The sequence below is a fragment of the Castor canadensis genome, chromosome 12, assembly GCF_047511655.1.
Source record: "Castor canadensis chromosome 12, mCasCan1.hap1v2, whole genome shotgun sequence".
Lineage (NCBI taxonomy): Eukaryota > Metazoa > Chordata > Mammalia > Rodentia > Castoridae > Castor > Castor canadensis.
Window position 1 is genome coordinate 96,572,158 of NC_133397.1, and position 12,440 is coordinate 96,584,597.

The window sequence follows — 12,440 nt, forward strand, 5'->3', positions numbered from 1 at the left end:
CATGCATGCTAGGCAGGTGCTTTACTATTGGCCTATATATCCAGACTCTTTTTTTTTTTTTTAGTGGGACTGGGATTTGAACTCATGGCTTTGTGCTTGCAAAGCAGGCACTGTACCGCTTGAGCCATACCTCCAGTCCTGTGCTTTTCTTAATATGATAGGAAGTTGTCTTTTTAATGGTAGAGATAAGAGATTAATCATGTACTTCAGAAATGCTGAAATAATTGTATGCTAGAGTTATAAATATTCAGTGATGTGAATAATTGTTTCCACATAAAATTTTCCAATTCAAAACCTTTTGGAATAATTTTATTTTATTTTTTGGTAAAAAAGGATAAAGAGTATTTTCAAGGGGCTTCTCAATATCAAAGAAAAATGACTTCTTAAATTACTTTTAATTAGCTGGAGTTATGACTTAAGTTACAGAGTTCCTGCTTAGCAACTGCAAGGCCCTGAGTCATTCCTCAGTACCACCAAAAAAAAAATTAAAATTGAAGTGAAAAAAAAAAGGGTTCTTTAGAGGTTGACAGTTATATTCCACAAGAAGCACATGAAAACTTTGACGATAGTAAAATTTTTTGTTTGTTTTCACATATTTTAGGAATAATTTAATGAGGATTAAATGCAGGCCAGAGTTTTGACTATAATATTTCCAATTTTCATCCTGTCTGAGAAGTTTCTTCTAAGTATCTTTTATGCTAGGTAATGGTCCTAGAAATGTTCACCTCTTAATCCTTGAAACCTGTCAATATTTTATGGTACATGGCCAAAGGAAGATTTTAAAATAGAGAGGTTATCCAGGATTTTCTGGGTGGGCCCAGTAACCACCTGAGTCTTCAACAAGTAAGAAGAGTAAGTCAGAGACTCAACCCATAATTGCTGGTATTGAAAATGGACCCATCATTGCTGGTGTTGAAAAGAGCAATAGGTGGCTCCTAGAAACTGGAGCCCTTAGCTCTTAATCAGCAAAGCTATGGGGATCTCAGTCCTGGAAACACAAGGAACTAAGTTCTGCCAGCAACCTGAGTAAGCATGGAAATGGATTCTCCTCTAGTCTCCAGAAAGGAACACAGACTTATAGACATTGATTTTGACTAGCTGAGACCCACATCAGATTCCTGGCTTACAGAACTATAGTATAATAAATATGTGGTTTAAATATTGAGTTTGTGGTACTTTATTATGTCAGTAATGGGAGATAAATAATCTTTGGTTAGAACTTACAGCAACTACTATTCCTCTGTCCAGATCTAGCTTTAATCTTAGAGTAGCTATTAATTAGGAGGGCCTGCAGTATTGAAGTTCTGTGAGTTATTTAATTTTGTAGAACTACTTGATAAAGACACAGTCCTAAGACAGTAAGGGTGACAATTGTAATTTGAAAAAATGGAATCTGGATCATGTGAGACTGTCTTTTTACATCAGCTTAATGGCATAAAAGTATAATATTTGCCACATGCATGGTATAGGATTTATTTTATCACCTTTCAATATAGATAATCTTGTATTGACTGAATTATAATTTGTAATGTTGCTGAGCCTAGATTCTTTCAATTGAAATGCTGTTTTCAGCTTACTAACATATTAATAAAAGAACTATCTTAAAGTTTAAGAATAGTGAACTGGAGGTGTAGTTCAAGTGGTAGAGCACCTGCTTTGCAAGCATGAAGCCTTGAGTTCAAACCCCAGTTCCACCAAAAAAAGAAAAAAAATATTTGGGATGGAGCTTAGTGGTAGAGAGTCTGCCTAACATGTACAGGGTCCTGGGTTTGGTCCCCAGCACCACAAAAAAAAAAAAGTTTAAGAATAGTGTTACTAGAATAAGAGAAGAGTAAACATCAGCTAATTAGTGAAAATTGAATATTTGTGGTCAACCTGAGCAAGTATTCACATCTGTTCTTTAGAAAGATGTACAATTTGTGATTTTAAAATAACTTTAAAAAAAAAAAACTTTTCCCTTTGTATAAGAGCATTAAACTATAAACCACTTTGGTATGTACTATATCTATTCAAAATTACTCAAAGTAATTTTGCAAAATAATTAGAAATTACCTTTGGAACTTTCTGGCACATTTTGTTATACATTTTATCACAGTCACGACCTACTATCACTTAAGGGTGTTTTAATATTTAAACACACACACACAAAAAACCTATTAGGGACTAAATTTGGTATAGTAGATACATGGTTAGACTTGGTATACCTCATAAAACTGATTTTCTCATGTGATTCAAAAGTAAATGTATGAGGTGTTTTTAAAGAACTTGAGAGAAAAGCAATGTAGTATAAGATCATGTTGAACATGTAATTTGTTACAACTAAGGGTTATAAAATTCTGGGTGTAAAACTACATTATGGTAGTTTAGGCAAATTTGGAAATCCAGGCCCTTGCAGTCCCCTGCAAACACCAAGTTGACCACAATATACAGACTAGGACATTTTGGAAGCTGCAGCCTTAGGACTAAGCATAACAGCGAAGGGACTCCATTAAAAGAGGTAGAAAAATTTGTGGAAATTTGGATATCTGTGCCATTCCAAGGGTAGTACAGTGAAACCAGAAGGAAAGGCACTACCCCTGCTCCCCCCGCTTTTTTTTGTGTATGGAACAAAAGAATGACTATGCGTTCAATGCTTTGGCTTGTCTGGAGGCTGCCTGCCCCAGACTGCTTTGTATCTTACCTTGCTCAAAGTGCTGAAGGAAATGTGGTGGCATAGTTTAGAAGCTACACAAAACAGGTGAGCTCTACAGACTGTTAGAGCTTCAGGGATTTGCAGTTCTATGAGAAGAGGTCATGAGATTACGGAATTCTGAGGAATTTGGGGAATTCAGAACAATATAGGGGGTCAGGTGTGGTGGTGGATGACTATAATCCCAGTTACTCGAGAGCAGCGATAAAAGGATTGTAGTTTAAAGCCAACTTAAGGAAAAAAGTAATACCCTATCTCAAAAAAATAGTGGGGTGTGGTGGGGTACACTTGTGGTTCTAGTTACTCAGCAGGCAGAGGTAGGAGGATTGTGGTCACTAGCCTGGACAAAAAGTATGAGACCCTATCTGAAACAAGCTAAAAAAAATAGGTTGGGGTTGTGGCTTAAGTGGTAGAGTGCTTACCTAGCAAGCACAAGAACTTGAGTTCAAAACCTAGTTCTGTCAAAAAAAGAAAAAACAAAAAGATAGTATTTCACATAGGCCTAGAGAAGACACAGTTAGCTGAGTTAATTGGGAAGATGTTCCACCTGTATTACCTATATTTCCCATCATCTGGGAAAAGTGTTTTTTTTTTTTTTTATTTCATTTTTCTTTTCTTTCTTGGGCAGCCCTGTGGTTTGAACTCAGGACTTCACACTTGCTAGGCAGGCACTCTTACTGCTTCAGCGACTCTGCCAGCCCTAAGTGGTTGTTTTCAAATGCCCAAATAGAGAGAGGGAGGGGACAATCACAAGCCGTAAAAAAGAAACAGGGGCATTGGTCCAATAAAATGAACAAAACAAAGTTGTAGATATTAAACGTAAAAAAAGCGCAGATCTCTGAACTCTGACAAATAACTTAAAAGTGTCTTAAACATACCTAGCAGACTCAAAGACAACACAGACAACTGTATAAAATCAGGAAAATGACACATGAGCAAAGTGAGCATCAACAAAAAGAAATTGTAAGAAAGGAGCAGAAGAGTACAGTATCTGATCTAAAAAATTCAACAGCAGACTTGACCAGGCAGAAAAGCACATCAGCAAACTTGAAAACAGGTCACTTGAACTTGAGTAGAAAGCAAAAGAAAAAAAAAATTTAAAGTGATGAGAGTAAGAGACTCATGGGGTACCATCCTGTGGACCAATACATGCATTATGAAAGTCTCAAAAAGATAAGCAGACATAAGGGCAGAGAGTTATTTGTAGAAATAACGGCTGAAAACTTCCCAAACTTTGTTTTTTCCTGAGGATCTAAGACAAATCAAAGAGACCCATACAAGATACACTATAATAAAAAATTTAAAGCATAAAGTTAAAGATAATCTTGAAAGCATCAAGAGTAAAGCAACTTGCTACATATAAAGGGACTTCTATAAGAATATGAACAGATTTTCCAGCAGAGCCCTTGTAAACCTCTAGGCAGTGAGTGAAGCACATTCACGACGCTTAAAAACTGTCAAACAAGAGTATCGTGCTAAGCACATATGTAAATATCACAATGTATCTCCCTTACAACTATTACATGCTGCTAAAATTATATTTAAAAAAGAGTACAGTTTTGAACAAGAAATGGTTTTGAAGAAACTGTCCTTCAAAAATGAGAGGACAGCTGGTGGAGTGGCTCAAGTGGTAGAATGCCTGCCTAGCAAGTGTGAGGCCCTGAGTTCAAACCTCAGTACTGAAAGAAAAAGAGAGGACAAAAAAGAGAGGGATGGGAGATGTAGCTCAGCAGTAGAGTGCGCTTACCTGACAAGCACAAAGTTCCTTAGTTTGATCCCCAGCATTGCAAAAAAAACAAAACAAAACAAAAATTTTGACTTTTAAAAAAATAAAACCTTTTATGCTCTGAAGGATATCAAGAAAGTAAAATCACAACCAACTGGATGGAGAAAATATTTTCAGATCACATATCGAATAAGGAATTTCCATCTTATCTTCAATATTAAAAAAATCTCTTAATCCAGTAGTAAAAATGTACAATTAAAAATGATTTGAATAAGCAATAACAATAAAAACAGCATGGTACTGGCACAAAAACAGACATGAAGACCAGTGGAACAGAATAGAGGATCCAGATATGAAGCCACACAACTATGAGCAACTTATCTTTGACAAAGGAGCTAAAAATATACAATGGAGAAATAGCAGCCTCTTCAACAAAAACTGCTGGGAAAACTGGTTAGCATTCTGCAAAAAACTGAAACTAGATCCATATATATCACCCTATACCAAGATTAACTCAAAATGGATCAAGGATCTTAATATCAGACCCCAAACTCTTAAGTTGATACAAGAAAGAGTAGGAAATACTCTGGAGTTAGTAGGTATAGGTAAGAACTTTCTCAATGAAACCCCAGCAGCACAGCAACTAAGAGATAGCATAGATAAATGGGACCTCATAAAACTAAAAAGCTTCTGTTCATCAAAAGAAATGGTCTCTAAACTGAAGAGAACACCCACAGAGTGGGAGAAAATATTTGCCAATTATACATCAGACAAAGGACTGATAACCAGAATATACAGGGAACTTAAAAAACTAAATTCTCCCAAAACTAATGAACCAATAAAGAAATGGGCACGTGAACTAAACAGAACTTTCTCAAAAGAAGAAATTCAAATGGCCAGAAAACACATGAAAAAATGCTCACCATCTCTAGCAATAAAGGAAATGCAAATTAAAACCACACTAAGATTCCACCTCACCCCTGTTAGAATAGCCATCATCAGCAACACCACCAACAACAGGTGTTGGCGAGGATGCGGGGAAAAAGGAACCCTCTTACACTGTTGGTGGGAATGTAGACTAGTACAACCACTCTGGAAAAAAATTTGGAGGCTACTTAAAAAGCTGGACATCGATCTACCATTTGATCCAGCAATACCACTCTTGGGGATATACCCAAAAGACTGTTACTCCAGAGGCACCTGCACATCCATGTTTATTGCGGCACTATTCACAATAGCCAAGTTATGGAAACAGCCAAGATGCCCTACTACTGACAAATGGATTAAGAAAATGTGGTATCTATACACAATGGAATCTTATGCAGCCATGAAGAAGAATGAAATGTTATCATTCGCTGGTAAATGGATGGAATTGGAGAACATCATTCTGAGTGAGGTTAGCCTGGCTCAAAAAACCAAAAATCGTATGTTCTCCCTCATATGTGGACATTAGATCAAGGGCAAACACAACAAGGGGATTGGACTATGAGCACATGATAAAAGCGAGAGCACACAAGGGAGGGGTGAGGATAGGTAAGACACCTAAAAAACTAGCTAGCATTTGTTGCCCTTAACGCAGAGAAACTAAAGCAGATACCTTAAAGCAACTGAGGCCAATAGGAAAAGGGGAACAGGTACTAGAGAAAAGGTTAGATCAAAAAGAATTAACCTAGAAGGTAACACACACGCACAGGAAATCAATGTGAGTCAATGCCCTGTATAGCTATCCTTATCTCAACCAGCAAAACCCCTTGTTCCTTCCTATTATTGCTTATACTCTCTCTACAACAAAATTAGAGATAAGGGCAAAATAGTTTCTGCTGGGTATTGAGGGGGGGAGAGGGAGGGGGTGGAGTGGGTGGTAAGGGAGGGGGTGGGGGCAGGGGGGAGAAATGAACCAAGCCTTGTATGCACATATGAATAATAAAAGAAAAATGAAAAAAAATGATTTGAATAAACAGATATACAAATGACAAATAAGCACATGAAATAGTATTCAACGTCTTTAATCACCAGGAAAACATAAGTGATAACTATAATGATATACCACTTCACACACTGTAAAATGACTAACATAAAAAAGCCAGTTAATTATAGATGTGAAGAAATTAAAACTCTTGCTCATTGCTGGTAGGATTGTGAAATGGTGTAGCATTATGAGAAACAGTGTAACTGTTCCTTAATAGATTATAGAGATATTAAATGACCTAGGAATTCTCCTACTTATGCCGTTGAGAAAAATGAAGGCATATATACACAGAAAAGTTTGTACATAAAATTCATAGAAACAGGATTCATAGTAGCCAACAGGTGGAACCAATCCAAATGTCAAGAAGCTAAATGAAAATAAATAAATTGGAGCTGGAGGTGTGGCTCAAGTGGTAGAGTGCCTCCCTAACAAGTGTGAAGCCCTGAGTTCAAACCCCAGTACTGCCAAAAAAAAAAAAAAAGATAAAGTGTTATATCTCTACAGTGAAATATTACTTGGTATTAAAAAGGAATAAAGTACTGATGCATGCTACAAAGTAAATTTTGAAAACTTTGTAAGTGAAAGAAACCAGTGAAAAAAGACCACATATTGCTCAAACTCCTAGAAAAACAAGAACAAGCAAATCCCAAAACAAATAGAAGAAGAGAAATAATAAAAATAAGAGCTGAAATCAATGAAATAGAAACCAAAAAAAAACCATACAAAAAAAGTAATGAAACAAAAAGTTGGTTCTTTGAAAAAATAAAATCGACAGACCCCTAGCAAATCTGACTAAAATGAGGAGAGAAAAAACCCAAATTAGTAGAATCAGGAATGCAAAAGGGGAGATAACAACAAACACCATGGAAGTCCAGGAAATAATCAGAGTCTACTTTGAGAACCTATATTCAAATAAATTTGAAAATCTTAAAGAAATGGACAGATTTCTAGATACATATGTTCATCCAAAACTGAACCAAGAAGATATTAATCAACTGAATAGATTTCTAACACAAAATGAAATTGAAGCAACAATCAAAAGTCTCCCCAAAAAGAAAAGTCCAGGACCTGATGGATTCTCTGCTGAATTCTATCAGACTTTTTTTTTTCATTTTTCTTTTATTATTCATATGTGCATACAAGGCTTGGTTCATTTCTCCCCCCTGCCCCCACCCCCTCCCTTACCACCCACTCCGCCCCCTCCCTCTCCCCCCCTCAATATCCAGCAGAAACTATTTTGCCCTTATCTCTAATTTTGTTGTAGAGAGAGTATAAGCAATAATAGGAAGGAACAAGGGGTTTTGCTGGTTGAGATAAGGATAGCTATACAGGGCATTGACTCACATTGATTTCCTGTGCGTGTGTGTTACCTTCTAGGTTAATTCTTTTTGATCTAACCTTTTCTCTAGTACCTGTTCCCCTTTTCCTATTGGCCTCAGTTGCTTTAAGGTATCTGCTTTAGTTTCTCTGCGTTAAGGGCAACAAATGCTAGCTAGTTTTTTAGGTGTCTTACCTATCCTCACCCCTCCCTTGTGTGCTCTCGCTTTTATCATGTGCTCATAGTCCAATCCCCTTGTTGTGTTTGCCCTTGATCTAATGTCCACATATGAGGGAGAACATACGATTTTTGGTCTTTTGGGCCAGGCTAACCTCACTCAGAATGATGTTCTCCAATTCCATCCATTTACCAGCGAATGATAACATTTCGTTCTTCTTCATGGCTGCATAAAATTCCATTGTGTATAGATACCACATTTTCTTAATCCATTCGTCAGTGCTGGGGCATCTTGGCTGTTTCCATAACTTGGCTATTGTGAATAGTGCTGCAATAAACATGGATGTGCAGGTGCCTCTGGAGTAACAGTCTTTTGGGTATATCCCCAAGAGTGGTATTGCTGGATCAAATGGTAGATCGATGTCCAGCTTTTTAAGTAGCCTCCAAATTTTTTTCCAGAGTGGTTGTACTAGTCTACATTCCCACCAACAGTGTAAGAGGGTTCCTTTTTCCCCGCATCCTCGCCAACACCTGTTGTTGGTGGTGTTGCTGATGATGGCTATTCTAACAGGGGTGAGGTGGAATCTTAGCGTGGTTTTAATTTGCATTTCCTTTATTGCTAGAGATGGTGAGCATTTTTTCATGTGTTTTCTGGCCATTTGAATTTCTTCTTTTGAGAAAGTTCTGTTTAGTTCACGTGCCCATTTCTTTATTGGTTCATTAGTTTTGGGAGAATTTAGTTTTTTAAGTTCCCTGTATATTCTGGTTATCAATCCTTTGTCTGATGTATAGTTGGCAAATATTTTCTCCCACTCTGTGGGTGTTCTCTTCAGTTTAGAGACCATTTCTTTTGAGGGACAGAAGCTTTTTATAAACTAGAGAATTTATTTAGGTTTTCTCTTGGTTACAAATTATTATTGCTGTTACCAAAAAAAAAAAAAAAAAAAAAACAACCACTGCAATAGCAGTATAAGCAGGCCTACATCGTCTTGGTCTCCTAAGTCTCTTTTTAAGTTTTGCACACTTAGTCCCTTTCACCTTCCCATTTTTTTTCCTTGTAGAGTTATATAATTTGCTTCCTGGCAGGAGTGCTTTATAGGTAATTCTCTGTGCTCTCTCTTGTACAACATATGTCTAGTGTCATTTTGAAGATAGGAGTCTAGCTGTATAAAATTTCACTGAGATTATGACCTTAACAGGGAATGTGGTTTTCAAATTCCATTCATTAGCATTATTTAGACATTTTTCAATTTGTGAAGTATTTGTTATTTTTTCCTTTAAATTTCGTTTGAATTATAGTAAATGATAACTTAAAACTAGTAGGAAACCAATAAAGAACTTTAAAGGAGAAAGTAATATTAGGTTTATTCTTTCAAAGGATCATGCTGTCTGTCATATGGAGATAAGATTAGATAAAGCAGCTGTCTGTGCTAGGAGAAAAATCAGGAGACACTTAAAATAGTTCAGGTGGTTTTGGTGGTGTCTATAGAATTAGAACTAAACTATAGAGAACAAGAAGTAGAATTGATGGGATTTGTGAATGGATACCATGTAAAAGTTGGGATGCTAAGGTTGGCTTACAACTTTTGCAACTGGATGAATGTTGGTAGGAGTAACTCACAGTAGGAAATACTGGAGAGAACTAGTATTGTCAAGAGAGAACTAGTGTTGTCAAGAATTCTGACAACCTTGTTTTAGATGTCGAGTTTGGCATGCTTCTGTGATGTCAAAATGGATGTTTCTATGTCACAAAAGCCAAGGAGGGAGAGAATTTCAAAAGGAGGGAATACCAGAGGTTGCTATGAGAGGTCAAATATGCCCTTTCAAACTAATATGTTTATTTTCATATATGTGGTCTAATTACATATTTTTATCTTAACTTTTATTTTCTTTACTTTATCAGTAATATTTTTCCATTTGCTCATTGTTTTGTGTTCTTTTATGATATGCTTAGTCAGGTATGAGAAAATGGAGGAAAGGCTCAGGGGAAGAAAAAATATGTTTATAAAAATTCACAAGTTTTAGAGACTGGAGGCACTACATGCTATTCAAGCCCACATGAGAGACATCAGAGTGGTCAGGAGGCAGAAGGCAGAGCAAGGGAAAAGCATTAAGCCAGAGCACTTACCAGTGTTCCTGCAGGAAAGACAAGGCAGGGCAGGGTGGATAGTTTAGAACTGGCTGATTAATTTTCACAGGTTCTAAGCTATAGGAATGGTACTTAGTTACATAATACATGACCCTGAAAAGACTAAGACAGGAATATTGCCTCCTGGGATGGACAGGTCAGATAAAAGAGGGCTAGCTCTGGATTGGTGAGGGTGCATACTAAAGATGCGCTCCACTATCTTTCTCTTTCTTTCTCTCTCTTTTTTTTTTTTTAGTACTGGAGTTTGAATTTAGGGCTTCATGCTTGCCAGACAGGCACTCTACCACTTGAGCCACTCCTCTAGCTCCAAACTGTCTCTTAAGAACTTACTAGCCTAAAGAGAGGCGGTACCTTCTCTAGCTAGAAAGTTTTTTATGTCAAAACATCATAATAGCCAGGTGTGGTAGCTCAAGCCTATAAACCCAGCCACCATGGAGGCACAGATCAGGAGAATGGTGGATTTGGAGGCCAGCTAGGGAAACAACTTAGGGAGACCCCATTTTAATTAATAAGCTGGATGTGGTAGTGCACACCCCTGATCCGAGCTGTGTGGGAGGCTGTAGGTAGGAGGATGGTGGTCAGAGAATGGCTCTGGGCAAAAATGCAAGACCCTACCTGAAAAATAACTGGGAATGAGGGTGTGACTGAGATGGTAGAGTTTTTGCTTAACAAGCATGAGGCTCTGGGTCTTTCCCTAGTACTGCAAAAACAAAACAAAACGAAACACATTATGAGGTTCCAGAGCAGGTGGGAGCCACCTCAAGCACACCATGCACTGCAGTCCCAGCTCCTGTCCTCCACTTCACTGCTACTTCCCCACCTGGGCCAGGAAAGGCAAGGACAAAGCAGCTGCCTGGAAGACTCCCCCAAAGTCAAATTTATCTGCAGCCCCTGGCAACCACAGGCTCCAGGATGCTTTGCAAGAACTACTTATGTGCCCTCAACCTCCTGTACAACTTGGTTAGTCTGTTGCTAATTGAAATTGCTGCTTGATTTCTGGCTGATTTCCAGTCTCTGTGTGGTTGGTATGGTCATTGCCATAGGCATCATTTTGTTTCTGATTGTATTAATGGGACTGATTGAAACTTAAAACACCATTAAGTGTTGTTATTTTTTTTATATAATTGTTTTCTTACCTGTACTTACTGTTCAGTTCTCTTTATCTTGTGCTTGCTTAGCCCTGAATCAGGAGCAATAGGATCAACTTCTGGAGATTGGTTGGAACAATAGAGCAAGTCCTCAAAATGATATCCAGAGAATTTAAACTGCTGTGAGTTCCCAAGTTTTAACCCAATGATACCTGTCTGGCTAGCTGTGTTAAAAGTGGCCACCAGTGCTCACTGTGCATCCAATAATCAGAAAATTTGCTGGAGATGTTTTGAGATTTATTGGTAGCATTGGACTTTTCTTCAGTTTTACAGAGATCCTGAGTGTTTGGTTGGCCTGCAGATAGGAACCAGGAGGATCCTCCCGCTAACCTTAATTTATAATTTTGGGAAGAAATCAAGGAAAATTAATCAGCCAGTTCTAAACTATCCACCCTGCCCTGCCTTGTCTTTCCTGCAGGAACACTGATAAATGCTCTGGCTTAATGCTTTTCCCTTGCTCTGCCTTCTGCCTCCTGATCTTACTCTCTTTAAATTAAGCTCATTTGCCCAAAAGGAAACAGTATCTGAAACATGTCATCAACGGTGGAATTATTTATTCTTATTTTTATGTTTCTCTAAATGTTTTTCTGTTTACATCGCTGAAAAAAAATTGAAACTCATGGTGTCTCCTGGCTGCTGTACTCACAGTGTCTGGACTGTCCACTGTGGCCTTTCTTAGCACTTTTATCTGCAGAAAAACTTTGTATAGAATTATTGTGCTGATTATATTGTGAAACTAAATATATGTTTCTGTGTAGATAGTTACTCCTGGAAAGAATTGAAAGTAAGAAATTAATTTTTTTTTGTGGGACTGGGGTTGAACTCAGGGCTTTGCAACTTGCAAAGCAGGTGTTCTGTGATATAGGCACATTTCCAAGAAATTCTATCATGTTAGGTTCAGTAAGGGAATTCACATTACCAATGTTTTTTTTTGTTTTGTTTATCTTTTTAGGAAAGATGTGGTGACTTATGTTTAAATAAAAATCATAATTTATTTCATTAGTCTTTTATGATTACACCAGTGTATTCTAGATATAGCTATGTGTTTAGGAAATTGTGGCTAGTTTCTTACTTTTACAGGTAAGTGCAAAGGAGAACTAATCTTGTGAAATGTTCTAATGTGTAACATTTACCTTCAGCTTTTAAAATGGAATTAGTCTGAGTAGTTCAGAATATATATCTGTATAATCTTGATTTTTCTTTTTAAATGATTTAAAGTCCACAAGATTACATTTTTAAGCAAGTTACTATTAATACATTGGCC

At 37.3% G+C, this 12,440-nt stretch overlaps 1 protein-coding gene across 7 annotated transcripts in view; it reads left to right on the forward strand.

Moving 5' to 3' along the window:
* Positions 1-12,440, forward strand: part of Ccdc138 (coiled-coil domain containing 138) — a 91,083-nt gene that overhangs the window by 29,046 nt on the left and 49,597 nt on the right. The gene's annotated exons all lie outside the window — the stretch shown is intronic.